The sequence below is a fragment of the Aythya fuligula genome, chromosome 3 (genome assembly GCF_009819795.1).
Source record: "Aythya fuligula isolate bAytFul2 chromosome 3, bAytFul2.pri, whole genome shotgun sequence".
NCBI classification, from domain to species: domain Eukaryota; kingdom Metazoa; phylum Chordata; class Aves; order Anseriformes; family Anatidae; genus Aythya; species Aythya fuligula.
The window spans coordinates 62,411,847-62,438,523 of record NC_045561.1 but is presented as its reverse complement, the minus strand read 5'-3'; positions in this window follow the sequence as shown (position 1 = coordinate 62,438,523).

Below are 26,677 nucleotides of genomic sequence, written 5' to 3'. Positions count from 1 at the left end.
GAAAACTATGATGAATGTTTATGAAATTACTAGTAGATAGTATTGAAAGGCTCTGATTTTATAGGCATGCAAAAAACACTAGAAATGCAATGTGGACTGTAATTACAGTAGAAGCCTGACAGTGTACAAGAAAAATGCTTCATTGATTGGAATAATTTGAGCTGAATATGCTGCAATTTGTAAAACCCTCAGTTTCTGGTAACGTGTTTTAAAAATGGTTTCTTATAGGTTGCAATCTGTGGAGAAGTTGCCTTGGTATTAACATTAAGCTTTTTGAAGCTGGTAGAGACATTGTAGTATAACCTATATGGTGATAAATGAGTCAGTCATGGTCTATGTCCGATGTGACATTCATATTTATCACAAAACTTATTAGCATAACTGTAAATGTTGACCATTTAATGTAAGAAACTTTGTAGAAACTATACTTTTAAATTTCTGTTTTGTTATCCCTACAAATAGAATGTTTGGGTCCAGGAAAAAATCCTTTTGAGGGTACCTTCACTAAATGTATTCTGTGAAGACGAAGTAGAAATCCAGTTCATATAGCTTTCAATATAGCATAGTCATAACCTGAATATTTTAAAATTGCGTTGTAAAAACAGGATAAACCTGTGCTGGTTGGTGTGGTTCTGCTTGATTGGGCAGCCGAGCTCCACCACAACCGCCCTCTTACTCCCCCTCCTCAAAGAGGAACGGGGAGAAAATACAATGAAAAGGGCTCAAAGGTTGAGCTAAGGACAAGGAGATCATGCAATAATCATTGTAAAGGGCAAAACAGACTCAGCATAGGGAGACATTTATTGCTTATTACTAACAAGCTAGAAAAGTGAGAAACAAAGGAAAGAAACCAAAAGCGCCTTCCCCCCCATCCACCCTCTTCTACCTCTTCTCCCCGAGTGGTGCAGGAGAACGGGGGAATGGGGGTTATGATGAGTCTATAGCGCTTCTTCTCTGCCACTCCTTCTCGGTCACTCTCGTCCCCTGTGCTGTGGGGTCCCTCCCAAGTGATGCAGTCCTTGATGAACTGATCCAGCGTGGGCTTCCCACAGGCAGCAGCTCTTCCAGAACTGCTCCAGATATGGGTCTGTACCATGGGGTCCATCCCTCAGGAGCAAACTGCTCCAACCTGGCTCCCCCACGGGCAGCAGCTCCTGCCAGGTCACCTGCTTCTGCGTGGTCTCCTCTCCACAGGCTACAGGTCTGGCCTGGAATCTGCTCCGGCAGGGGTCTTCCACAGGCCTCAGCCTCCATCGGTGCAGGTCCACCTGTTCCACCGTGGTCTCCTCCATGGGCTACAGCATGGAACCCTGCTCCACCATGGTACTCCATGGGCTGCAGGGGGACAGCCTGCTTCACCATGGTCCTCACCACAGGCCACAGGGGACTTCTGCTCCGATGCCTGGGGATGAATCAGCGTTTTGGCTGACAAAAAAAAAAAAACAACAACATTTTTTTGAGGAGGGGCACCTCTCCCCCTCCTTCTTCACTGACCTTGGCGCCTGCAAGGCTGTTCCTCACTCCTCTCACTCTCCCAGCTGCTGTATGGCGCAGCGTTTTTTTTTTCCCCCTCTCTTAAATATGCTCTCACAGGGGTGCAAAACAATATCACTTATTGGCTCAGCTCTGGCCAGCAGTGGAGCCCTTACCAAACATGGGGCAGCTTCTAGATCCTTCTCACAGAAGCCACCCCAATGGCCCCCTACTCCCAAAACGTTGCCACGTAAACCCACTACACTGGTAGATTCCTCCTACTTGTTCTAGACACCTAGAACTTCTGACCTGTGAAAATCTTGCCAAAAAAATCCAGATTATTGGGGAAAAGAATGTTTATCTAGTTCATGAAAATCAAACATCTCTTCCAACACGAGCCAGCCATTCTGTGATTCTGTGATTCTGTGATTCTATAATTTTTTGATTCTATGATCTAGCTAGGATTAAAAGAAGTGTCTTAATTATCTATCTATCTATCTATCTATCTATCTATCTATCTATTTATTTAATTATTTATTTATTTTTAATTCCTGGTACTCTTCCTTCTGAGTTGTTTATAAAATATATTACCTTGTTTTCACCTTCGTAAAAGTGTTAAACTAAACATGTCTTTTATATATATGGGTTACATTTTAACAGAATATTTTCTAGATTAAGTCTCCCATATCTACAATTTCCTTTATGGTAATTTTTAACAGAAGTACAAGTATTGGTTTACCTGTCCATAAAAAGAGAACATTTATTCAGAGCATCTAGATTTTAGCTATATTCAAAGAAAAAAAAAAAGAAATTGATCAAAACAGCATTGGTTCATCTGGACCATCCCCCTGACTGTGTTACTGCAGTTCATGTAGCACCATTTAATTGAAAAGTAAGCAGCCAAATGAATATTGTTGTGCAGCATCCAGAATTCCTCCCAAAAGAACAATGATAAAAAATATGGTAAAAACTAGTACCCAGATGATAATAGATGTTTGCGAGGTGGTTTTACGCGGCAGGGCAGCTGAACTCCACCACAGCTGCTTTCTCACTCCCCTCCTCAAAGGGGAAGAAGGAGAAAATACGATGAAAAGGGCTCAATGGTTGAGATAAGGACAGAGAGATCACTCAACAATTGTTGTCACAAGCAAAAAAGACTCAGCATAGGAAGATTAATATTTATTGCCTATCATTAGCATACTGGAGCAGTGAGAAGTGAAAAGACAATTAAAAACACCTTCCCCACATCTACTTCCTTCTATCTCCCTCCTCCTCCTCAGCAGCGCAAGGGAACAGGGACTGGGGGCTGTAGTCAGTCCTTAAACACTTGTTTCTGCAGCTCCCTCATGGTTACTCTCTGCCCCTGCTCCACGTGGGGTCCCTCCCAAACTGATCCTGCGGGGGCTTCAAGAACTGCTCCCACGTGGTTCCATACCACCAGGTCCAGCCCCCAGGAGCAAACTGCTCCAGCACAGGTCCCCCACAGCCAGCAGCTTCCCCCAGCCCCTCTGCTCCTGCATGGGCTCCTCTCCACGGGCTGCAGCTCCAGCCCAGGGCCTGCTCCCGAGGGGGCTCTCCATGGGCCTCAGCCTCCTCCAGGCCACATCCACCTGCTCCACCAGGGGCTCCTCCACAGGCTGCAGCATGGAGATCTGTTCCATGTGGTATCCATGGGCTGCAGGGGAACAGCCTGCTCCACCAGGGGCCTCTTCACAGGCTGCAGGGGAACTGCTGATGTGTTCCTGGAGCACCTCCTGCCCTCCTTCTGCACTGACCGGGGGGGGTCTGCAGGGCTGTTTCTCTCCCATTTTCTCACTCCTCTCTCCCAGATGCTGTCACACAGCAGTTTTGTTTTTTTTTCCCCCTTCATTCAATCTGCTCTGCCAGAGGCCCACTCAGCATTTTCTCACTGGATTGACTATGGCCAGCAGCAGGTCCCTTTTGGAGCCATCTGGAGCTGGCTCTTATCTGATATGGGGCAGCTTCTGGGATTTTCTCACAGAGGCCACCCCTGCAGCCTCCCTGTTACCAAAACCTTCCCCCATAAACCCAATAGGGTTGACAAATCACATTTCAAAGAAGATAAAAGGAAAAAAAAAAATGTGGTGGGTGAGGGGTGGGGTGGGGATTCTACAGGTTTGAAAAGTACAGAACTCATGTTTGCTGCATATTCTGAGGCTGAGTTGTCTTTCTTTCCCTTCATCTCGTTTTATCTCTTCCTGTGTCACACAGCATCTATTTCTTCACAGTTTTAACATCAGTCAATTTTAGTACTTTATGTTCCAGGGGAGATAACTTCATTGGTAGAACTTGTAGTATAGACATCATTACATTTGCATCTTAGTGTTTTTACAAGCCCAATTTTCATGTTGGTGTATTCCCTCCTTTTTTTTTTTTTTTTTTTTTTTAATTGGTGTAGTTAACATAAAAAGAATTCAAATATATAAATACTATCTCATATATTTCTATAAATGTATTTTCTGATTTGTTGTTCATTCAGACATATCATAATCTGGGCATAGCATGATGGATGCTTCATAATGTTTTAAATATAAGAAAAGATGTAAAATAGTAAAGAAAACAAACTATTGCTTGTCTTTATTACAATCATTTGTTTTTTGCAAACTATCTTTGGAGCCTACTGCACATTCCTCTCTCCAGCAAGACAAACAGTTTAATTTTCAGTTCATGATTAGGAGTTAAAAACTAATGCAGATAGTTTAATTATTTATACATTTTCTCTTTCCATTTAAATATTTCACATCAAAGAGTATCTGTCTGCATCCTTGCATACCACTGACCTAAACTTTAAAGCACAGTAAAGCAAGGCTATATAATACTTTCAAGTAGCAGTGGTACCCTTTTTCCAACTGTGATCACATCTCAGGCAAATCAGAAACTGGCAGACCCAAAGTCTGGGTTATAATGGATTATAATTCTATTCCTCGCTATAGTTTCCTCTAAACAACAGGTCAATTCCCAAAATAAAAAAATAAATAAAAAAAATAAAAAATAAAAAAAATGCAGTGAGCTCTGTAATGAATCACTTGATACAAAAGAAAAGGAAAAATGGTTTCTAATGAAAGTGGCTTTAAATTCATCCAGTCCATTTTTAAGTCAGAAAATAGTGCATTCAAGTGTCACCTTTTGTCCCCCACCTTGGGCTGAGCATCACAATTCTGGTGCAACTAAAAGTATTAATGTAGAAGAGGAAACTAATGTGATCTTCAACAAATCGTTAAACTGTAAAATTCCTACTTTTCTCAAAGATGTGAGCAAATAGCTTGATCCTAGAGTAATCATTTAATAATTTCAGATCAGAAAGAGAAGATATGCTGTTAATATACATATATATGAATCTAAGAATATAAACTGAGGAAAATGTGGGTATTTGAAAGGAAGTATCTCAATGGAACATAATCTCATGGCCAAACAAATGTGCTAATTATTCAAGTACAATAGGAATTGGCAATATCCATTAGAGGTGGTTCCTCATTACAGGCAAGTTATGAATAGTGAAATGAAAACTTTGGAAAGAGTCACAGTAAAACTGAATACATCAAGGATCCATATTTCCAAATGAAGTTTCACGACATGGTAATTGAATTAGGAAGGCTGAAGCCACAATACCATAGTGACTCCAAGTCCATGCCTGTTGCTGTTAATGGCTGTTTTCAACTCCCTATCATTTCAGAAGGGCTATCTTTGAGTTACTGTTCTAGACTGTGGAAGAACTGGAATGAAACTACTGCACATAACGTTTATTAACTACTCTACCTATTAAAATATTCATTAAGAACATAGCTGGTAAAATGTTAGAGGAATCTGCAACAATACAGTGGAAAAACAAAACAAAACAAAACAAAACAAAACATTGAATTAAACAGGAAATATGTTGATGAAACATGGTTTATAATAAAAACCCTATTATTTTTATTGTCTCATGCTTATGAGAAAAAGACTTTGTTCATTCTTGATAGAACTTGGAGCATTTGGAGATTTATAATGTCTCATATCAGATCTGATTAATGTTACTCAGTTTTCTTAAATGATCCTTCCCTCATTTATGCTTTAAAAAATAAAAGTCCCATTGACGTCTATTCAAACAAGATAGACAGTTCAGAGTCTGAGACCAAAAGCCCTACAAGGCAATGGGAAACAAAAATCCTAAGCTTTAGGTCTAGAAAAAAGTATTTCATTTAGGAATGGAATTCATTAATGCCTTCAATTTGATTATACACAGCTTTTTACTGACTGTGCATGTTTTGTTTAAGTAGAAAAGAAAAATTTCAGTCATAAATATGCACACTGCCAACTTTACAAATATCATGTCTACCAGCAAATTCACCACAGAACAAATGGACATGTTTAATATATACCAAGAATGTTAAATTATTTTTGAACTATTTATTGTTCTATAGATAGATAAGCACGCACATAAACTCTCATAGTGTTTACACACATACACAAAAAAAAAAAGTACCAAGTTGCTACTACTGTATTTTGAGTTCACATAATCACTGGTTTCTTCCTACAGAAATATTAAGAAACATTTGAAAGCATTTTCCTCTGAGTTCTGTGATGACAGTTGTTATTTATCATTGTGTGCTAAAATGGTCACTTGTAAAAACAGGTAAAGTATAACTTGAAGCTTACATTTGCAGTTCTGGACCTTTGGTGAATATGATGGATATGAAACAACATGAGGTAAATAATCTGCACATGCAGCTTTGGGAAACAAAATTCATGATCTCAATAACTGCCCAAGACAGGGCTTAGAAAAAATATTTTGTGCTGTAAAACTAACCACATTCTGAAACTGTAAAGAGGAATGTTTGTTCTTGTATTTATTCAGATAGAACTATAAACAATGCATATTTCTACAGAACTTTAAGTGATAGCATATATTTTAGCGGACATGAAGCTCATTGCATACTTCACAGTCAGTATCACAGCAAATGTTGCCACCATATGTCTTCAGTGGGAAGGAATGTTGAAGATCACCTTCAGTTACCCAAACCTCAGGGACAAACTCATCACTTTATTGTCTTCCTTTATAATGCTTCTGTCTCATCCATCCTCTCTAATTCAGTTAACTTGGTCTTTGAACATTGTTCTCTCTGTATTGTATTATGCCTCATTTTTCAAACTGCACTGTATATTAAAAGAAAAAAGAAGGAGAAGGAGAAGGAGAAGGAGAAGGAGAAGGAGAAGGAGAAGGAGAAGGAGAAGGAGAAGGAGAAGGAGAAGGAGAAGGAGAAGGAGAAGGAGAAGGAGAAGGAGAAGGAGAAGGAGAAGGAGAAGGAGAAGGAGAAGGAGAAGGAGAAGGCAAGCAAGCAGATGACTGATACTCTTCCCAAGCCACTGGATAATGAGTAGGTCTCTGCTGTTTTTTCTTATTACTGGAGTTGAAACTGGCTTCATTTTCTGTTCCCAGTTTACTCACCTCTCCACCCTTTCTGTTTTCTTTCAGGACCCCATTAATTCTGTCAACTCTAGGTACAGATACCTGCATGTTGAAAACTTTAGGTTAGAAAACTAAAGCCTCATCTCTACACACACAAAAGAGCTCAAAGGCACAACAGAAAGTGGTAGAACCACAATAACACAATGAGAGGAATGAGCCCCTGATGCATCCTCTAACTGAGCATTCCAGGAGAGTGTCAGCCCCATGGCCCAGGAACAAGGCCCATCACCATCTGACAGTGGGGTAGGCTCCCCAGGCCAGAGAGGTTGTGGATGCCCCGTCTCTGGAAGGGCTTAAGGCCAGGTTGGATGGGGCTTTGTGCAACCTGATCTAGTGGGAGGTGTTGCTGCTCATGTCAGGGGTGTTTGGAACTAGATAATTCTTAAGGTCCCTTCCAACACAAGCCATGATTCTAAGATTCTATGATTCTAAGATACTTCCCAATAAAAGGCATGGCTTACTGCCTGCTCAGAGGGTCATAACCCTTAAAACTGCAGGTAGAAAGTCACTAAATAGTGAATGGTACCAAATAAATAAAATTTCATATAGGGTAGCAGAAAAGATTATATTTTCTCCCCGTAGAAATACACCATCCTCTACCTTCCACAGGAAGTTTCCTTACTGGAGGATTTAAGTTGAATGATCATTCTTTCTGAAAATCTGGGGCAATTCTTGAAAATAGAAGCCTGAAGTCAGACTCCTAAATCCATATTTAATTCACTGCCCAATTAAAATCTGAGCTCCTATTAGTTTCTTTGAGATTGTTTAAGAATCAAGGAATGCATCAGCAGAAGAGCCAGAGAACACTCCATGCTACTGAAAACCAAGTAGGTCTTTGAATAAGACCTTATTTTTATCTACTCCTGAACTCTCATTTTTTGAAGGGTTTGGCCCAGTATTCATGTCATTTCTTTGTGAGGGAAAAAGTAGGGGGATATAACAAGATCTGTATTATCTCTAACAAAAACAAACAGAAGAATGTCTCTTCAGCTCTAAAAGACTCTAACTATACTTTCTGATGTGTATTTCAGAAAGCTGCCTGGGAAGGGAACGAACTTGCATAATGAATAATAAGCTCTGTTGAAGCTCAGAGCTATAATGCAAATAAACATATTAAGTGAATGCATTTTCCATGCAGCATAGCTTCTGCCAGGAAATTTGTTGAAAACATTGTTTTGCCATTGACAAAGGCAATGTGCCAAATTCAAACCTGGTGTGAGTGGGCGCAGCTTGTCCGGTTTCAGTGGCATTGTGCCCATTCACACCAGGTCTGTAATTGGCCTATTGTGTTTAAAGGCTTTCATTATCCAAGATGTGTCAAAGTGGAGATAAACAAATTCTACAACTACAGAGGAGCTTTTCTTCAGGGTCAATACTAACTTTCAGTTCACTTAGCAGGCATAAACTCCCTCTGGCTGAGTTTGGTCTGTGACTCTACCAACTTTTTAACCTACAGAATGAAAATCTTTGGTGCTCTGTCAGCTCCCTCTCATCTGCTAACTGCTAAAATGACCCAGCCTAGAAGGCAGCAGCTTCAGAAATTGTATCTCAGTAAAGGGTGGAAAGCTGGACTGATTCAATAAAAATTGACCTGACCTTCCCGTTCTGACTTCATCCCAGGCAAAATCTCTTTCAAGTTTCAGAAATGTTTTATTTACTCTTTCTCCCACATGTTATGTCAAAAGTCAAACCAGAAGGGTAAGCATAGAAAAAAAAAAAAAAAAAAAAAAAAGTATAAGATGTATTTTTTTATGTGAGATCTTTAATCATGTTTTATGGCTCCAAATTATGCAAATAAATATCTGAAATGTGTGTGTTGTGCACACAAATTAAATCATACCCCAGAACCCTTTGAAGTATACCCATCCAATGTCAGAGAGAAGATGTAACGTTTCTGAACTCAGCATTTTCTCCATTTTTGATACAATAAACACTGAGGACCCTCTCCTCTCCTCTCCTCTCCTCTCCTCTCCTCTCCTCTCCTCTCCTCTCCTCTCCTCTCCTCTCCTCTCCTCTCCTCTCCTCTCCTCTCCTCTCCTCTCCTCTCCTCTCCTCTCCTCTCCTCTCCTCTCCTCTCCTCTCCTCTCCTCTCCTCTCCTCTCCTCTGCTGTCCTCTCCACCTCCCCTCCCTTTCCCTCCCGTCCCCTGCCCTCTCCTCTCCTTCCTTCTCCTCTCCACCTCCCCTCCCCTCCCCCCCCCCATTCCCCTCCCTTATATGCCCTCCCCTCCCCTTCCTTGTATGCAGTATAAGAATTGTAAATCTGATGTGATACAATTTCTTATGCAAGCTGATTTCTTTTACCTTTTTCTGGAATGTAAACATGGAGCTGGCTGCATAAGATCAGGTCACCTATTGCCTGGGGAAAACTGACTGAATGATATAGTCCCTGACTGGATGCACCCATAAGTGCTGAGGGAGATAGCAGATGTGATTCTGAGGTCACGCTCTGTAATCTTCACTTAATTGTGACGACTGGAAGAAGTGCCCAAAGACTAGAAGAAAGCAAATGTCACTCCTATCTTCAATCAGGGCAAGAAGGAGGACCCAGGGAACTTCAGAGTGGTTAGATTCACCCTGATACCTGGGAAGGTTATGGAACAGCTATTTTGGAAACTATTTCCAGGCACATGAAGGAGAAAGAAATCACTGAGTAGTCAGCATGGATTCACCAAGGTAAAGTCATAATAGACCAACCTGATGAAATGACCAGCCTGATGGATGAGGTCAGAGCAGTGGATATTGTCTTTACTGACTTCTGTAAGGCCTTCGACACTGTTTGCCATAAGATCCTGATAGAGAAGCTTTTGAAGTATGGGCTGGATGAGCAGACAGTGAGATGGATCAAAAACTGGCTGAAGAGCTGGGCCCAGAGGGCAAGGGTCAGTAGTGCAAAGTCTAGTTGGAAGCCAGTAATGAGCAGAGTACCCCAGGGGTCAATACTGTGTCCAGTCCTGTTTAACATATTCAATAGCAATCTGTATGTAATAATGTAATATGTAATCTGTATGTAATAATGGGGTTAAATGTACCCTCAGTAAATTCACAGGTGACACAAAAGTGGGTAGAGTAGCAAACTCACCAGAGGACTGCACAGCCATGCAGAGAGACCTTGACAGGCTGGAGAGGTGGGCTGACAAGAATCCCAGTATGTGCTGGGGCCACCCAGCTGGAACGCAGCTCTGCAGAAAAGGACCTGTGAGTCCATTGGACACCAAGTTGAACAAGAGCGAGCAATATGGCTTTGCTGCTAAGAAAGCTAATAGAATTCTTTGATGCATTAGGCAAAGTATCACCAGCAGGTGGTCCTTCACATCTACTCAGAACTGGTGAGGCCACATCTCTGTGGATGTACTGTGGTCATTTCTGGGGCACCCAGTACAAGAGAGACATGGTCATGTTGGAAAGAGTCCAACAGAAGGCCACAGAGTTTGTGAAGGGACTGAAGAACCTCTCCTGTGAAGAAAGGCTGAGAGAGCTGGGACTGTTCAACCTAAAGAAGAGGAGGTTCAGGGGAAATCTTATCAATGCGTATACATACCTGAAAGGAAGATGTAAAGAGGACAGAGCCAAGCTCTTTTCAGTGGTACCCAGTGCCAGCACAAGAAGCAATGGGCACAACCTTGGAGCATTTCTTTGTTGTGTGGATAATGGAACACTGGCACAGGTTGCCCAGAAAAGTTGTGGGGTCTCCCTAATTGAAGATCTTCAAAAGCCACCCAGATATGGACCTGGGCAACCTTCTTTAGGTAACCCTGCTTGAGCAAGTGGGTTGGACCAGATAACCTCCAGAGATCCCTTCCAGCCTCAACCATTCTGTGATTCTGTGATACTGTCTTGTTGAACTAAGGAGCTTTGCATTCCATTAGGAGCATTAGGAGCTTTTGTCTTCCTCTAGAGGTGAGAAATTCTGGTGCAATTTGTCTCACATAAATTAGTGATTTTCATCATATTTACATCATAATTTGAGTTTGTCTTTCTATCTCACCTACCCTTTTTACACTGGAAGTGTACCTCTTATTAAATCAGCTTCTGTGGCACAATGTTTAAAAAAAAAAAAAAAAAAAAAAAAAAACAAAAAAGGAAATAGTGCAATTAAATCAAAGCTGAGATAATCTGCAGTTCCACTGACAGATATCTGCATATAACTTCAATGTGACTTACGTGCAAAGATAATGAATTCTCTAACGCAAATTTACACATGGGGGTCAAATAAGGAAGTTCTTTGTATTTGACAGTACATTGGGTATTAGGTATTTGTCACAAAATAAATAATTCATCACACATATCCACTTGCTATGTAAATGATAGTCTATGTATATTAAAGCATTTAGCACTTTGAATAAAATGGACAGCTGAGGCCAAATGAATATCTCTCAGAACACATTACCATTACAGTTCTCTGTGAGTTTTTAACTCTTTGACTTCTAAGGACTGTCATGAGGACATTAATTGAATAAGGCACAGAATTCATTGTAATGCAGACAGAGCCACAAAAAAAAAAAAAAAAAAAAAAAAAAAAAAAAAAAAGGAAAAATAATTTGAAACAGTACATTAATTTTAGATTCTACTTTCCCCATTTTTAATGTTTCTCATATCCCTGGCTTAATTTGGATCCAATTCAATTTAGGGAAAAAAAAAAAAAAAGTTGAATATTTTCAAAATATCGAGTAGATGACAATCAAAACATAATTAAAAAAATTAACATAAACCTGGATTTGGGCAGAATTTGAGTCTCAGTTCTAGCACTAAATTCCATATAAATTTAGGACTATCATTGAACATATTTTTCTCATTTCAGCTGTCTAATAGATTCCTCTTGTATTCACTCAGACCAGTGGTGAACTTTAAAAAAGAATGAACATTCACACAGCAAACAGTAGCCAAACAAGTTGATGAGTTAAAAGACTAAAGGATGTCTCCAGCCAATATAGAGAGGGTGAATTGGAGACCATTCTCTTAGTCTTTCCTACTGAGCCCTGCAGAAATTTCATGTAAAGATATAACAGACAAGCTGTTTTAACTGTCTGTGTACATCTTCTGCAGTTAGAAATCCTATTAGAATCAAACCTCATATTTGTAGCTGTGAATCCAAGGAAACTCCACCAAACTCAGCAGAGTTGCCTGAGACCTATGGCCAGGTTTAAACTCAGTGCCTTCTTTCCAGTAGAACTGCATTGATATAGATGCAACTTATTATAGTATGGCTATTCAATGGCTATTACTGAGCATGGAATAAATGATACTGGACCTGATTTACTGATCTAGCTGCTCCACATATTGCAATTATATTTTACTCAGTGGTTTCAAGATATGATACCCCTGCCAACAACCTAGGCTTCTCTAGGGCTAATTTAACAACCATAGATCAGATTATACAGAAATGTGATATAATATACAGAGAAGTCATTTAAAAATAAAGTCTTAGCATCTTTGGTCATCACTGTTGTATCAGCACAAAATCTGAGTTAGAGTAAAATAGATTATACAGCTGAATAGCAAAGAAAGGTGGATAAAAGTCTAACATTTTAATAATTTGCAAAATGTGTCTGTTCCCATGTTAACCTCCTAAATCCCAAGCCAGCATGAAATGTTATTTTTAGTACTACATACCAACATTTATTCTGACTTCAATTTATGTTATAATGATACTAGTTATCATAAAATGAGATCCCTGCTGAATTCAGCTTTGACTTAAGGCAATGGAATTGTAAGAGATATACCTATTTGTGTCCTGGATTTCCAATATCTTAGTTCAGCAGAAAAATTGTTAGCATAACTAGCATTTGACCTCAACACATTTTCATCCAATTCTGCAAAACAAAGAAAGTGGAGGATAGTTAGTGTTAGATTAGCAAAAATATCTAAATCTTTTTTCTTTGTTTGTTTATCAAAATTAGAAGTTTAGTGGTTGAGAAACTAGACGTTCATTTATAAATAAAAAGGAAGACCTTTGTCCTTCTAACTCCTAGTCATTTGAGCTTTCTAGCATATATCACAGACACCTGAGGAAGCTTTACTGTGGATGGCAAATCTGTCTAGCACAGTGCGAACTCCTAGAAACTGAAGTTTGAACCTCAGGTAACAACACTGGGATACAGTGTTGTATGGTTGTACAATAATGTACTACAACACCAGTCTCTAACCAGGAATCTGGGCTTTGCTATTCAGGTCAGGCAGAAACCAAGTGAAAAGTTGCTTTATTCTGAAGCTAATGCAGATAGATGTGGTGTTCCATTTCACTGTCAATATGTCCTTAGCTACCTGGCTTATTTGCCTTATTCAGAGCTGTAAGCAGTTTGCCACATTTGAAGTCAGAAAGGAAACCTGTCAGAGGCTGTAAGGGTGGAGAGGAAGAAGAAAGGGGGTTCTCTTTGGGTCCAGTTAGGGTCACTTAAACATAATTCACTTGATCATTACAATATTATTTTCTTCCTCACTGACTCAAAAATGTCTGTCTGCAATCCAATAAGATCTGCACAGTCAACAGTATAGGAAGAGGACCTTAGACCTCTTTCACAATAATTCTAGTCCTAGTGGATTCTAGTTCTCATCTGTTTTACTCTGAAACTCACATTTGTAATATAGTGACAGCTGGCTCAGTGCTTTTTTATGTCATTAAAATCCAATGTTTTAAAATAGTAAGTTGTGAGAAGACAAGACAGTGTTTTAAACAAGGAAGATAGAAAGTGTACCAAAATCTCAGTTGGAAAGCTTTTCTCCATGAGATAATCTGTCCTTCAAAGCAATAAGTAAAGGACACTAATAGGAGGCATACTGTTTCCATGTGCAAGATGGTTTGGAGAGCTATCAAAATAAAGAAGGCCAGTAGTTTTTCAGTGTCGCCAGTCCCACCTGAAAATGATGGTTTGCTGAAATCAGTGTCTGCAGCATACAAACACAGTGCCCTTCCAGCAGCACATGAATCACATGATGCCTCTACCTGTAGAAAAGAGCTGTTTCTAGCTCTCATGGTGACATGGGAAGGCACAAGAAACAGATCAAAATTATGAATTAAGGAAGGGACAGTTCAGTCAAGAGTGACCTTACCACTGGGTTAGTGGGAGACTGGTCAAATATTGATTTTTTTTTTCTCTCTCACTCCCTGTCTCTCTCTTTTCTGTACTCCTGTAGAATGTGCAGCTTCTCTGCAGATGGAGAGCTCATCACCTTGCTCATGATCTGCTCTCTCCCCTGCCTTTCTTCCACTGAGATTGCCCATTTCTCTATATGTTGTTGTCAAGGTCAAAAAGAACATGAGAGAAACATAATGTTTTTCCAAGTGTTTTTCCTAAAATGTTTATTCACTGAAGGTGCTATTGTTAAAGATTGTACAGCTGTAGAAGTAGGTACATGAAGAGAATGAATAGTACAGGCAGTATACTGAGTTTTCAAATCTATCTTTATTTCAGCTCGAATGGGATGTTGCTCAACGAAAGAAAATTCTGAAATGAATAACTGGAAATTGATTTTGATCAGTCAAAACATTCAATTTTGATTAAATTAGTCTTGCAATATGATTTTGACTTATTTCAAAATAGAGTAGAGTAATATGTGTAATAGAATAAAGTTTAGTCATTTCAAATAAGAAATTAAACCATCTTGTCTTAAGAATATTAAAAAGCAGCATTCATTTTTGAAAAAAATAAAGAGTTAACTGCATGTACATACCTTTTCAAAGCATTTCATTTTCGGTGAAAATGTATGTGCAAGTTCTGATCAATGCTAAACAGATAATGCTGTTATAGAAGAAAATAAATAAATAAATAAAAAGTGAAGGAAATGAACATGCATTAAAAGCAAATACATGGTTTCCATTCTTTCACTCATGTCTTCATTTTATTTTTTGTCTGATCCAAAGACCTTGGAAATTAATGGAGAGATTCCTCAAAACACTTACCAGGACAGCAAATGTTGGGCCAAGCACAAGGCAGCTTACGTGCTTCTCCATATCACAGTCCTTCCATGAACCTACATGTTAATTCATATGTTAGCAATTGTGAGGTCTGTGTTGACAAACAATCAGTGCTGCAAACTGTGAGGTGTTTATTGTGATGTGCAAAACTTCGACAAAAATATTCCCTAACCTATTTTACTTATGAAAGGTATTGGAGTTCTTGATCCCAAGAGCCTGTAGCACTAATCATCTTCTCCTATAATAATCATCATATAATCTCCTATAATCATCTTCTCTCCACTCTTTCCCTTTCTTTCTCCCTTTGATTACCTCTGAAGTCTGGTTTGCTGTTGTTCATTATTCATTATTATTTTATTATTTGTTATTCATTTTTTAGTTTGCTCTTTCTATTTGTTTTCCTTCTTTCCTAATTCTTTATTTGTTTTCATTCTCTTTCAACAATATTTTTCCTTTTGCTATTGTTTTTCTTCATTAGTAGCAGTGAAATTTTATCTCTGCATATCATGTAGTTTATTTTTTTTCATTATTTCTTGTGTTTGTGTTACATAGTCACCACTGCTAAGCCTCAAAAAGTCTCCTAATGGCAACTCTTATCAATACAGCACCACTGAATTCCACAGATAATGCTTTATTAAATGTTACACTGAAGCTGAAATCTTACACAGTAGGCAGCATAAAATCATTTCCAGCTTGAATATTTTTGAGAATTGTTGTGATTTAACCCTGGCAGGCAGCTAAGTACCACACAGACATTTGCTCAGTCTTCCCAAGTGAGAAGCAAAATTGTGAGAGCTCATGGGCTGAGATAAAAACAGTTTACTCGGTAAAGGAAAGCTGCATGCTCAAGGAAAGCAAAACAAAACAAGGAATTCATTTACTACTTCCCATCAGCAGGTACATATTCAGCCATTTCCAGGAAAGCAGAGCTCATCACACAGCAGTTTCTTGTGAAGACAAATACAATCAGTCTGAATGTACCCCCTTCCTCCTTCTTTACCCCGCTTTTATTTTTCAGCTTTACACTATATGATATGGGACATCCCTTTGGCCAAATTGGGTCAGCTGTCATAGCTGTGTCTCCTCCCAGCTTCTGGTGCATCCCCAACCTCCTTGCTGGAAGGGCAGCACAAGAAGCTGAAAAGTTCTTGACTCTGTGTAAGCCCTGTTCTGCAACAACTGAAAACATCCATGTGTTACCACCATTGTTTTAATCACAGGTCCAAAACACAATGTCCTGTGATCCTCTATGAAGAAAATTAACACTTTCCAAGACAAAACCATGACAGGAATCAAGATGATAAGTGGAATGTTCCAACAGAGTACTCACCATTTAGAATTTAATCCACAAGCAACCGACAGGTGTGCTTTGCTGTCATTGAATGTTTGCCCAAGGGTTATATGAAAGCCTGAAGCTAAGACACATAAATGGGTCAGAAAGAACATAACACATAAAGGTCTTATAACACAGCCTAAACTGTCTGTTTTGTAGGGACTTTATGTTATTAATAGAAGTTAAAGGGAAGTAAAAATAATGTATGGAAAATGTGTACATAAAAGCCTTACTTCCTTTGTGGGTCTCTCCTATAAATCCATTCAGGAAATATTACTACATGCTGTCTTTTCTTTTTAAAAAGTATATGTGAGTGATCTCTCATCTCTTCTTTTATCTGTGTAATATTTGGATATGTAATATAAAAAGGATTTGTAAAACAAATAATGGCTCCCTGCACTCTGGTTTCTCCAATCAGAACAAACACAATGTTATTCATTTCATAATCTGGTCTATATTTCAGATATGAAAGTCCAAAGTGAGTTAATATTTCCTTGAGCAAAGCTATCAAGCAGACAAACGCTATAAAAATGTTATATGGTCTTTCCTTCATATTGTAGTAGAGTAGATCTTTGATCCTCATATCCACAATTTCAGAAACTTAAAGGATAGAAAAGACCTATCATTTCTTTAATTGCAATGGGCAGTTTTGTGAACTGTATAATGTTCTTCACATGAATAGTCAAGATTTTCAAACCAAAATAATAATAATATTTATGTCTCTCTTTTGTGTTACTAATAATTTTTTGGAAGGTCTGTGCTCCACAGAAAGTCTGCTTTTCACTCTAAACCTCTTAAAAAATCTGTTCAGGAATTATCTCCTGGAACAGTTTCCATTTTCTCCCTTCCTCCATTCCCCTTTGGAGCCTTGCATAAGCAGGTCAAGCCCAACACTCTCAAGTTGGATCAGTGTTGTTACAGGAGTGTGGACTTAGCATGTTATATTTGACATTCAGGGTATGAATCCCCATGGTACATCTAACTTGTATTATAAATAAATAAATAAAAAAAAAACAAACAAACAAACAAATAAATAAATAAATAAATAAAACAAGGTTCTTCATTATCTGTCACTTTTAACATTGGCATGTAAAAGACAAAGCCCTCAAGTCCAGAATATTCTATGCCACATACAGAAGCAGTGGTTGAATCCTATCCCTAACTGAATTCCCCTAGATCACAATGGGACTATGTTTTTAGCCAACACTGTGGAGAAGGTGTTATGTACCAAGGCCTGAAATTGCTCACAAGATGTACTTTTGCACCAGATGCATGCATTGTACCATTCTGTAAACCTTATTTAACATAAAGGCCTCATTTCATATATTTTGGACACTTCTAAACTTCTACAACTTGTTTTTATTGGGCCCACAGCAAAAATACATCAAATACATGTTATGAAAGAACAACTCTTAATAGACTTTACTGAGATTGAAGCCTAGAGAACTATATTGATGCCTAACCGATTCTTACAGTGAGAGCCCGCCAGTTTCAGATTACATGTCTGTGACTACTATTCTATGAAATTGCTTTTGTTTTTCATTCTCTTTAATGTTAAATTCTGCAGTTATTCCACGTGGCCAGATCTTACCTATTCACTTGGTGTAACACAAATGCAAAAAAGGATTCTATTACTTTCAGCTAAATAATTTTCCTTTAAAATAATAATAAAAAAAATCACATACACTGGAGAGGGGGAGTAGTATATATATAAACCCTTCTATTTTCTTCCAGTAGCATGAGGTAAATTGCGCAATAAATCAATTTTTATGGATGCTGTTGACTTGCAACATTTGCCGCTTTTAAAAATTAATAGCTGAAATAATGAACATTCTCAAAAACACTCTGAACAACCAGCTTGCTTAATTCCTTGAAATGAAAAGCAGATGACAGGTGCAATATTCTTAGCTGAAATTTTCTGCATCCTGATCAAACTAAAATCTAAACTTATTCCAGCAACAAAAGTTTGCTTGCTTTGGTTTTAATTTGTGGGAAAATAAACAAACTGATATTGTGCTTTGCCTAGACATGCATACACACACGTCTGTAAAACATTCCCTCCTGTGAAATTAAATAAAGTTGAATTTTTCTGTAAATATTATTTTAAAGGGATAATATCACTGCACAACACAAGTGTCATCATTTCATATTAATATTGCATTATTGTCAAACTGATAAGACATTCCTGAGCATAAGTAATGTGCACTGCATTTTCAGCATTTTCTAAATTGTGGTCCACATCCCAAAGTGATGTAACAAAAAGTAGCTGTTCTTTATGAAAAGCAGTTACACAGCTTTGCATCAGGATTTCTATTCACCCCTTCCTCTGGCTCCCATTATTTATTGTCTCTTAATTAATTAATTCATGGGCAGGAATTAAAGAAGAAAAACTGTTAACTGTTTCTCATTCTGATTTTTTTTTTTTCCTAGAGCTGGAATTAAATGTCAGATGTCTACAGTCAGAAATATTTGTGACATATTTCAATTTACATTTTAAAATATATATATATATTTTGTCAGGTAAACATTAACATTTTTTTTAATATTTTTTTTTAGATTTACATAAAATTTAAAATATCTGAAATGTAATGCCATTCTATATTCCTTATGTCCCTACTTTTTGTTGCTGAGATATGGGTTGCTGTTGCTGAGACAGATGCCTGAAATCATGGTTAATGAGGCTTCATGAGATATCTAGATAATCCAGGTGACCTAAACCTGGATGAACAAATGTCATCAGTCACTCAGCTGTATGCATTGTCTGTTACCCACATCTGTGAAAAAAAAAAAAAAAAAAAAAAAAAAAAAAAAAAAAAAAAAAAAAGCTTGAAAAATAAATAATTGTGTTTTCAGTCTGAATGTAATGTCAATACTCTTCTTTAACGAGTTTAGGTTCAACTGTTTCTCTTTTTTGCATATGGAAGGTTTTCCTTCATCATTCACAAGTCTTCTCAGCTGACCAACAATTTTAAATGTTACTGTGTGAGGGAAGTGTGGAAACAATTGTTGTTCTATGTCCTGGTCAGACATTAAAGTAAATAATGCTATAAAAAAATATGTGAGTTAGACTGTCTAAAGGAAACATTGGTGAAAATTTCAGCAGGAGGATGGGAACATTGCTTATGTTGTCATTGAAGTCTTCCAAGATAATAAATATTACTGTCTTGATAATCATATTAGATAACTTCTCTATCAGCAGCTCTCGGAACTTTTAGGTGTCTGGGGGGTTTATAGCTTAACAAGATGTGAAGGCTGGTCTTTCCTGTAGTCTTACTAAATAAAAGGAAACACTCGAGGGACTGCTTCAACAGAATTCATTACATTTCTTAAATATGCAGTGGATTTACAGAGAGTTAGCTAAAAAAAACCATGCAATCTGTTTGTCAGATATGTTAAAGAGAAATTAATCTAAAAAAGATAAGTATTTCTACTGCAACGTGTAGATAAATTTTCAGATAAGACTTTTAAATGTATACACAATCTATGAAAACAAGGTTTCAAAGGACAGAGGAACATGTAGCAGAACACAATGGGCTTAGAAATATGACTCTGGAGACAAATCCTAAGCTTATCAGGCATAAAGAAGCAAGAAAACAAACATCTATATAACAGTTAGACAAAGTGAGAAATATGGTTTGCTCTTAGCTCAGCTCTAATCAAGACATGCCTTTTTGTTCAACTAAAATTACATTATGTCCCTGGAGGACTAGCTCATCTTTCTGAAAACAAAGGAGCATCAAGGTCTTTAGCATCTGTCAATATATTCTTGCTAAGGGCTAAATTATGGCTCTGTTTAGGCAAAGATGAAGACTGAGGGATTATCAAGTTCTTAGAGCCATCTTACAAGCAGCATCAGGCTTAATGGAGTAAGATGCTTTTCAATGCTTCTTGGTTTCACTGGAGAAAGTAATAGGGCAAAAATGCAATAATGCAATTATTGCATTTTTTTTATTAATTATTGCATTTTTTATTAATGCAAAAATGCAATAATACTATGTATGGTATCTTCCTCTCAGATGCAGACTAATTAAGTAGACACAAAACTAGTCCAGAAATCTGGCCTCATCCACATCTCTGGAACATCTGCAGTCATGATTGTTCACTTTTACATCACTATTGCGCATGAGTAGCACAGATGAATTTTAGCTTGATGCTGTATATACACATATAAAGCCTGTGTTTTCACTTCATCTTAAATTCACAGAAACTGTACTAATTATATGAATTTACTACCCAAAGTTAACCTGTATTTCTTAGGTTATGACATTCGTTTTCATGGTCATAGGACGAAACAAACAGATCACAAAATCAGACCACAAGGCAAATCCCTGAAAGTAGTACATATAAATTAAAGCAAATTGGCAGCAGTGCTAGGAAAATGTCTCTGAACACAATAATAGTGTATTAAAAGTTCAATAGCAATGTCAGTAGGAAGATAGGATGCTGAAGTCTAATTAAATTACGTAAATAATAATTAAAAAAAATACTTATTCATAATTCAATCTTTACATTCTGCTCCTTGATTCAGAATAAGCCCATTTGCATCTATAAAATGTTGTCTCCAGATTTATTAAAAACTCAAGATGGATAGTATTTCTTCATTTCATGATTAATTATGGATAGATCTGAGCACCAGGAATCTATTCTTAATAAGTCGCTTGGGCCATGAGAAAAGAGAACCTACCCCAGAATAACCAGCTGTCAACTTCACTGGAATCATTTACTTCACAGAACCAACTTAAGGCAAAACACCATGAGGATGGAAGAAACATTAAGGAGACTACAACACTGTCTGTTTTACATCTTAATTGCTTGAGCTATTAAACAAACACATCTGGTGTTGATATCTCTTGAATACTGTACTTGCTATGTATCACATATGCCTCCATATTAATGCTTTTATGAGCTGCTCATTTGGGGCTTGCTGTTGGATTTTTTTTTTCTGTTTTTGTTGTTGTTTAATCTATTAATGTAAAACTTATTTATCTGTTTGGTAATGTTCATTTTATTTTGTTTTTACCCTCAGCCTTCTGGGCTTTACATTGTCTCTCCATTCCACTTCCATCATATCTCCTTACTTCATTTGTCCAAGAGAAATTAGCAAAATAAAATAAAGAAAATTCCACTTCTGGCAGGCATGAATTTGTTAGAGTGAGTTAAAGAAGACAAGTTTGCAAAATTTCATTACAGAACCAAGTAATTATTAAAAAAAAGATGCTGCTTCCTATTTGTTCAATAATGCTTTTATATATTTCAAGCTTTATGAAAGATTGATTTGATAAAAATATCCTTTGAGGACTGTGACCTTGAATTGCCTTTTGTGGAGGAATTTGATGGGTCTAACCTAAAAAGAAATCGAAACAGAGACTATGGAGGATTTGTATTTGAAAGGGGATAAAATTGTGCAGACATGCAGAATAAGCACTATTGATAAATTTGTTTCTCAGTGTTACAGGCTGCAAAAGGCACTTCCACTTGGTTTCTTGAAAATATCCAAACTCCCTCATCTTTAAAACATGTAAAATAGGTAGGAAAACTACAAGTACCATACAAGGGCTGAGACTTAGAGGTCAAGGATATCATAAATGCACGGTCCTATGTTGTTATCTGAAAACATAAATGTGCCAAATTGCAAAAGATAGTTTGGATAACAGAGCTAAATATTCTTCTTTATCACTCTGTGTGAAAGAAGTCATGAGGAATTGCAGTTCCCTTAAGAATGGGATGGCCATTTATTCCATATGAATGGGGAAAGTTTCTTATTTTCCCATAAAAATATGGTACATTATCATCACTCCATTCAAAGTACATAGGATAAAATGAGCAGGCAGTAGTCTGTATTTCCTTCTTCCTCATACACACCAACGATCTTCTGTTAACAATATAGTCTGTCATGTTTGCTCTGAAATACAGAATATTCACCTATGTAACTGTATTCATAGATGGGGCAGAAGGCTGGCTTGTCTGTCCAGGGATCTTCTTCTGGACCTTAGGCGCAAAAAGAAAGTGTATGGCTGATGGAAGCAGGGTCAGGCAGCGTGGAAAGGTTACAAGGATGCTGTTATATAATATATACAAATCTGTTAAACAATGAATTAGTTACTTGAGATTTTTGAAAATCAATGTTATTTCTTCCTTCAATCCAAATATACTTCTTGTAAATATTTTAGTATGTTTATTTATTTTTCCTTCTGTAAAGTAGCTATAAAAGCAAGATACGTATGAAAGCTATTGTAATTTTAAGTTTTATTTTGTTTTCTAAAACATGCTTTCTAATATAGTTGAACTATGGATTATTCATTATGAGATTAATCATTGTATTCAGCCTATTAATCTAAACTTCAATGTAATGAGTTTTCAGGTTGAAATTATTTACTTCAACTACCATATGACCTTTCCCGTCCTTTATTATACACTGACAATGTTTGCATCATTCAAGGTTTGATTGTATCTGTATCAAAGTACATTTTACAATAGTACATTTAGTTCAGGAGTGTAACTTACATTGCTATGTTCATTCTACTATATTTGTTTATTCAGTGGTATTTGCTAACCTTTGTGTCATTCAGAATGGGATTATATTGGTGCCAACTAAAAGCAATATAAAATATTTAGTCCTTTATTAGTTCAAAAGCTAACAAGCATCTTATAAATCTAAATCTAAATTTCTTGAATTAATCTATAGTAATGTATTTTTTCAGTTACCCCTGAAACCAAGGCTTCAAAAGAGAGGCCTAAGTATGACTGTACTTCCTGGTTACAGAAAGAAGCTAGAAAACAAACAAGATGTAATAGTTTTCATAGTAATAATGAATGGTTATTGCATCACTACAGTTTTACCTGTACAAAGTCTAACAGAGTCTGTAATGTTAGTTACCTGTATAAACTCTTTTCAATATCTAGAGATATGAAAATGCATAGGATTGGCAGTTACTCTTTATTTCTCCTATAAGCATCTGCTTTCATGAATTGTTTATCTGTTACCTAGTTGTGAGAATTACCTAAAAGAAGTACACTAATTGAATTTGAGCACTCACTCCTTCATCTTTGTATCATTTTCTAAGACATTTGTTCAACAAGACTTGCTGTAAACTCTATTTGTCTTCTCCAAATCAGTGGACTTTGTTATGGTTTTCCTCCTAAAATCTATATGGCTGATGAAAACAAAATCCTCAGTGTTTCTAAAATGAATGTTGTCCAACCATTTATAAATTTCTTTGCAACAGGTATTCTGAAGGTTAACAAAGAATACTTGTACATTGTGCTAATTATCATTTATTGAAAGAACTAAGAAAATGTTGGAGAGGAAGTCAGGAAAGAAATTAGCAATAAAAATAACGCTGGCCATTATCCTGCCTAATTAAGGACCGATAGGTAAGACTGCTCCGGAAAGGGGATTGGACTAGATGATCTTTCAAGGTCTCCTCCAATCCCTAATATTATGTGATTCTGTGATTCTGTGACTCATCCAGTTAATTCCATTAGCATCAAGGGTAGACTTTCTGAATGAAAAACTATTTAGTTCAGATTAATTATATACCATACACAACAAAATTCATAGAAAATATTGTTGATAGTATTTTGAGATAATTAGGTATATATTTGTGAGGAGTCTAAAATTTATGTGATATAGCGTGATGAGTGTAAATACTAACAATAAGTGAATCAAAAGAGAAATGGTGTAAGAATAATATATTCCAAGAACATGTTGTATCAGTTCACTGCAGTACATATAGTACATATAAAACACAAAGAAACCACAATAGATGGACAAACTCAGGAAGCCAAGTAGTTCATCAACCTAGACTGTGGTAGGATCAAAATCAAGTCTAGACTGTTTTTAGAAAACACCTGTGAGAAGGATTTCTACTTTCTGCACAAACCACAGTACTTTGGAGATTAAACACTTACAGCAAAAAGACCATTGTTGTGTTTATAATCACTTTCAGTATATTTGAAGACATTCTTCTCCTCTTCTCATCTCTATAGATGACATTACCTTCCTTCAACAGTTTCTCAGAGGCAATATTTTCTAAGTCTCTACGTATTTCTGATACCTTTTTTTTCAAGATCATCTCCTAAATCATGGTGGCAAAAATGAAACACAAAATAGAATACACTGAATAAACACAGAGGTAAATTTAAAAATTACTTCCCATGTATTATATACTACACAATGGTTAACAAAAGACAACATGATACTTACTTATCTTTACAATAAGATCATAATATCAATTATAATGTACTGCATATTTGAAGCAGAATAATTTTGTAATTTTACAATAGAGGTATGTCTCCCAACTACTCTACATCAAACTGGTCTTCAATTAATTTATTTTCAAATGTTTTGGATAGTTGTCTTTTCATTACTACCCTCTCCAATTCCAATTCCAATTGCAATTCCAATTCCACCTTCAATAGTCCCTAGTTTTAATAATGTTCATCGAACTGCTGTTATTTGTAATCCACAAAGAAAGTATAGTCGGTTCTGCTAGCCTAGCTGTTAAACTAAAATACTGAATAACATCACTTTCAAATATAAACCTATAAACAAGATTCTGTCCTACTTTTTTTTTTTTTTTTTTTTTTTTTTTTTTTTTTAAGTGCTGTTTTTGTCCTTCTCCAGTCTTACAGGTCTCTGCTTGTCCTCCTAGAGTTCTTGAACATAATTACTAATGGTTCAAAGACAGTTCTGGCTTAGTCAATTTCATCAGATCCTGACAACTTGGCTACATCTAAGTTATTTAATATTCTTTGACCTGTCCTTTCCGTGTTCTGACCTCTCTCCCTACCTTTTGTTAAAATTAATTGTGTTAAAAATTAGCTGTTAAAATGTAATATGCAAAAACCATCTCTGTGTTCATACATATACTGCATGAAGAAAAGCAAGACTTTGAAACAGGGGTTTTAAGCTAATTTAATTCAAAAAAAGGTCATACTGACAGCTGCAGCAACCAAAAACCAGTCCCAGTAGGGATACAGATAATGTAAGCTTCCTCACACTTCCCAATCCACCTATTAGTTCAATATACAGTAAGAGGATGAGGTTAAAAGGGCCACTCAGTCTTATGGGCTTGTTTTCTTGATTTCTCTAGAACATTGTCAATGTGTACTAGAAGATTAATTGCTTTTTGAATCATGGACATTCAGTCCTGAAAAATTGGTTTTAAACCATCAATTAATTTCCTATATGCTTCCCAAAGAAGTGACTAATACTAAACTGCCACCAAGGGCTGTGTTTAAAATGGTATTTTGTATATAAGCATTTTAGAACAATGAGGAACTTGACAAGAATATATCAATCATTTTTATCATATTCATAAAGAAAAACTTCAATATAAAATTAGTCAGGTTAATTCTTTGCCTGTCTTCTTTCTGTGGATTGTGTAGCCTCTGGTTTATGGCTGTATGGTGTCATCCAGCTGGGGAGAACCAAAATGATTCTCCCTTTTAGTACTGTACTCTATATAGAAGTTATTATCTTTTAGAGCAGGACCATCATTGGTCTAATGGTCCTAGCTGTACACTGCAACTTCACCCCAAACCTATGTCAGTATAAATATTCAGAAGATTTTCCTTGATTTCTGATGTTAAAAGTTAATCTTCACTGTTAGAGACTTATTCACCATATAATAGATACCTAATTTTTTGTCCTTGCAGCTTACCCTGATGGACAACTAACTAACTGCATCAGAAGTGGATACCACTGGATAGTACACAAAATATTGTTATTTTGTGGCTAAGAAAGCAGCTAATACACTACATAGAACCTCTGATCTAGTTCTTCTACAGGGGTGGCAACTCTGTTAAAGTTAATGGGATCTGTACTTATCTTTGCAGGTCATCTTCAATTTATCACTACCAAAGCAAATCTTTTAGGAGCACCATCATTAACCTCCGCTAGGTTAAGTACATCCATCAAGTCCTCAATCCATTTATCATTATTATCAGGGAAGTCATCACTCTTCAGACCACTGTGAGTATTAATTTCCTACACATTAGGACATAAAACCTATATTATCCATAAAACTCAGAAGTGCTGCAACATTGACGGGTCTACATGCAGTAAATAAATGAACCGCATGTGACTATGCGTTGTTTTGAAAAATCATTTCTGGTAAGGTACTTAGTACAGTCAGATAGGGAGTCTGTGCTAGATGCCAAAATTCCCTTGAATAAAAATGATAGCTTCTCTTTTGTGGTCTTAATTCTTCCCTTTAAAGAATCTTTTAATGAAACTTCATGCATTTGAAAGACATGAGTAGCTTATTCAGAAATGGTATCATCTATTCTCAACTGAGTGCCAGTAACTCCTATTAATGTCAGTAAAAGTTATGTGCATGCATTTATAATACAATATACGCCCACAATGCAGGTTAAAAGATTTCATAGAAACTGCAGGTTGATATACTCATTTTCAGTAATTAATATTACTTGAGATAGGAAAAAGGAACTTAAACAGTCTGGTTGTCAACAAATACTGGTAACAAA